This window comes from Cibotium barometz, chromosome 11 (assembly GCF_041138505.1).
Source record: "Cibotium barometz isolate CiBa-2024 chromosome 11, ASM4113850v1, whole genome shotgun sequence".
NCBI classification, from domain to species: Eukaryota; Viridiplantae; Streptophyta; class Polypodiopsida; order Cyatheales; family Cibotiaceae; genus Cibotium; species Cibotium barometz.
The window spans coordinates 4,507,058-4,511,384 of record NC_141056.1 but is presented as its reverse complement, the minus strand read 5'-3'; the positions used below and the strand labels follow the sequence as shown (position 1 = coordinate 4,511,384).

The 4,327-nt window shown below is 46.0% G+C and overlaps 1 non-coding gene across 1 annotated transcript; it reads left to right on the top strand.

The window, feature by feature from the left end:
* Positions 1-389: 389 nt before the first annotated feature.
* Positions 390-463, top strand: TRNAR-UCU (transfer RNA arginine (anticodon UCU)). Its single transcript has one exon. It is a non-coding gene; the product is annotated as a tRNA-Arg (tRNA).
* Positions 464-4,327: the final 3,864 nt, after the last annotated feature.

The window sequence follows — 4,327 nt, the reverse complement described above, 5'->3', positions numbered from 1 at the left end:
TTAACACTGGCGAGATCTTCTAGGGAGCCCTGGAGAGAAGTCAGAGAAGTCAGAGGGCCCATACCACTTGCCTACCTTTTAGGAACCGGGAAGCACTTGGCAAATGCCAAGTAGAAGGGAAGGAGCCTATGCATTTGTCACGCCCTTTGAAACAGAATAACTTTAAGGCAAGCAAGTTTTACCTGACTACACTGAAAAGCAAGCCATTTTCCTCTCTGCAAACTCCAGGAAGGGAGTGGACCCCGGGGAAGGAAGGGCCACGGGGGGAACTTGTAAATAAGGGAGTTTCCACCCTCCTTTCGGTCATTATCATCACGTTGACCACATTGAAAAACCCATAACTTTCGGTTCTATCATTCTCTCTCTACTAGAAGTGTTTATAATGCACAGCATCCTTAGCTCAGTCGGATAGAGCAACAACCTTCTAAGTTGAAGGTCACAGGTTCAAGTCCTGTAGGATGCGGAAAGTGCACATTAGATCATATACCTACGGGAATGCTTTGCCCTTATTCAGGGCTTAGGGTTCTTCCTTTCAACCAAACCTACATCATGCTTCGGTCACTTTTTGCTATAGTGGTATATGGGGTTACTCGCCCTCCCTTCACTTCTTAAACACATGATTACCAAGAACCAATGCTCAGCGCATTTTTATGAAACCCTTCAATTTCTCATGGCTTGCAGTCCACTTGAACAATTTGCTATTGTTCCATTGGTTCCCAAACGGATATAGAGATTTCGAACATCTTTGAAAGAAAGCACATCATGCGCCACTCCGGACTATCCATTCCAATTATTGTGGTTTTTTGAGGTATCATACCAATACACGTCTCGAAATTTCGATCGATATTCACGGAGTTGATTATCCCTCTCAAGAACAAAGATTCGGAGTAGTCCATAACTCACCAAGCATTTGATATAATTCATACATTCGTGTACGAATCGGTGTAGATGAGATCACTTCTGCAAGTTCGGTAATCAGTATATCTCCATCAGCCGACCGGTGGGAGCGAGAAGTGTGGGATACGTTTGGTTTACATTCCTCCAATTATCTTGATTTATGCCGTATATTAACCGATTACGGTTTCGAGGGTCACTCATTATGAAAAGACTTTCCTTTAAGTGGATACGTGGAAGTACGTCACGATGATTCGGAGAAACGTGTGGTTCCCGAACCGATGGAGATGGCTTAAGAATTTCACTATTCCAATTTGGCCAGTCCTTGCGACTAATGCCGCCCAGATCCTTTTGTAATTTTGCCAATCCTTCGCGGCTAATGTCGCCCAGATCTTTTTGTATGTCTCCGGGTTCACCTAGCGAAGGAACGAAGACTGGCAAAAATTACTAATAGAGATCCAGGGGATCAAGAAATTAATATTGCACATACAGGAAGTGGTGCGCGATATTGATGTTGCTGCCTTTAAACACACTTATGAGCATAAGCTCAAGAGAATAAGAGTTATGAAACACTTTGTTGAAACATTATCGATTATCGAAGAATATGCTGAAAGGCAAAATGTTGCCAAAACGACATTTGGCAAAATGAAAGAAATGGTTACTAGATTCAAAAAAGATCTCTAGCTCCGCGGTTTGGGTATCTAAACCCGTGGCGCCGGGAGTTCAGGTGGGTGAGCCGAGTGAAAGGAAACTATCCGGCCCAATTCGGAGAGCACTTTGCCAGGCTACGCATCTGAAGTAAGCAAAGAGAATAGTTTTATTCTGTCCCATTGGACTAAGTTTACAGCTTGAATGCCGGATTTCTGACTCTACCCATTTGGATGGGTGTTTACCCCGAAACGTTTCTAGAGTGTATGCATACTTCCATGAGTAACTTAGTGCAACACGGGTTCAAATCAACTTGTTTTTGATGTCTCAAAATATTTATATGGCTTTTAAACTCACTTTAGGTAGCGTTCTTTTGATTGGAGCCTAGGGGTAAAACAGAACAAAAGTTTACCTCGCCGCTGTGTCTTCCATCCGTGCTTAAACAGATTCATTCTGCGCATTCCTCCCTACAAGAAAAGGCTTCAAATATCCGGGCAATTCTTGCGTTCCATCCTTCCCAGGCCCGGCTGGACAGATAAACGTGGCATGTGATTGCCCTTTGGGCAAGCACACTCATAGCAATAGAGTGTGAGGGATCCCAAGCCGAGGACAAATGAAGGGATTGGGAGATCGGAAACATAGTATTTGCTCAAGAGGGAAGGGTTTCCTTACCAGAACCAGGAATGCTAGAACCAGAAATGCTGGAACTAGCACCGGAAGATTGTATGGAAATGCTGGAATCAGCACCAGAATATTGTACGGAAATGCCACCAACTTCATTGCACCCTATCACTATAGGGGATCAATATTTAACCGGGTTGGCGGGTATGTTTCGTTGAAAATGACCCCAACTTGCGGGCCTTTAGTGAGGACTAGATTGGTTTTGCCAGGGGATGTTGGAGAAGCCCATCCCTGCAAGCTCCCTTTCCGTCATGCTTTTGCCCTCTACCCATTGCGATCCAGGTTCGTTCATCAGAGGGAATTGCAAAACAATACTACATTCACAAGTAATAAGGGTAGTTCGGGCATAAGTAGGGCTCATGTGGGGAAACCGCTGGCAAAGAGAATGGAATTACGGCCAACTCCTATTCAATCTACTTATGTGGGGGAATGCTTGTGTAAAGAGGCTTGCTTGCCCGCGGACCCAACTCCACGTGTTATTGATCGCATTTCCTACTGTCCGTCCGAATGAACTCGCACTACTGGTTATTAAAGCATTTATGCCACCGTGGTGGTTAGCTACCAATCCAGTGCTTCGCTTTGCCTATCCCGCACTTCTCGACTTTTATGATGTATGGGTCTAGGAGTTGAATGAACACCCACCCATTACATAGCACAAAATCCCCGGATCGATCCCCCTCAACATTGAAGTGGCACCCCCTGGTCACTGTGCTGGAAACCTACTGTCTCAAGGGGAATAGAGCAAGGTTGTCATCAAGCCCACTATGGTCAGATTACTTGTACCGGAACTCATCCAACACTCACGGATTGATTGCCCTTATCCAAGCAATCTTTTCGGATGGCATCTCGCCCATGCACGCAAAAGCCCCGCGGCAATGAAGAGCTAGCGTAGCTTTTTGAAGGGTTGAACCACTTGTTGCTAGCGGACAAAAACTAGCACTCCCTTATCGGCTAGGTTTCTCCCGGTAGGCTACTAGCATTCTCTGCAGTGTATGGGTTTCTTCCATCACGTCACTGCTGCATCGCTCGTGCTTCGCACTCGCTCACTCTACATGCTTGCTCGCAGGGCACACTGCAATTCGGGTTCAGTTGCACTCGACCTAATTCAAGAAACTGAAGGCATGAAAGCCACCCGCCCTAAGGGTAGGGGTTGCCTCCTTAAGTGGTACATGATCGCTTCGCGTGTGCGCCTCGCTCTGGTGCCACTGAATGGAGCACACCGCAACCATATTAGGCAAATAAGACCTGCCTACTTACCGCAATTGAACAATGTGATCAAACACAAATACAAGCTCTCGGAACCAACTAGAAAACGAATCTCTGGCATTGAGGGCTGATGAGCAAAGGAACACTTCTATCCGGTCGGGCCTACAGTCAACAAAGTCTCAGTCATCGAACTCAAGGGCATAGCGGAAACTAGTCAAATTCAAATAAAGGTGCATGCTTGGGCTGCTCTTGGCTATTGAAGAACAAGAATGAGGAACATCGACGAATTCGCACTTCTCGGGCTGGCATTTCACTCATATATGGGCGAAAGCTGCCTCTTTCCTTCTTTCTAAAGTGTCTTATTTGTTCGCAGTGTGGCATCTCATTATATTCTGAGAGAGGATCCTAAGCTTTTGCATCTTTTTGACTCGGAATGGGTAAGGAGAGGAAAGGTTGCTTCGGCGAAGGGGTTCCCGGAACAGATCCAGTGGAGACGAGGCCTGTAGCTCAGGGGATTAGAGCACGTGGCTACATACCACGGTGTTGGGGGTTCGAATCCCTCCTTGCCCACAATAGGGAGAACGAGAAGTCACCTTGGGTTTTGTCGATTCGCTTCGTGACGATTCTATTGAGAAGGACCGAAGCCTTGCTCTCGATGCAATTATTTCAAAGACTTCGAATGCTAAGCGTATTCCGAGGACTAGACCATGACATTTCTCAGAAGCTCCGAGCATAGGTGTACGGACGGCATTCAACATGGCCTCTATTTGTTTGATTCCTTGAACCTCTACTTGTTCAATTAGTCCATTGGAAGGGGTTAGGACGTGTGGATTGACCGATTTCTCTCTTCCCAATCGCGATCTTGGCTCAGAAAGTCAGTCAAAGCTTACTTTGAACA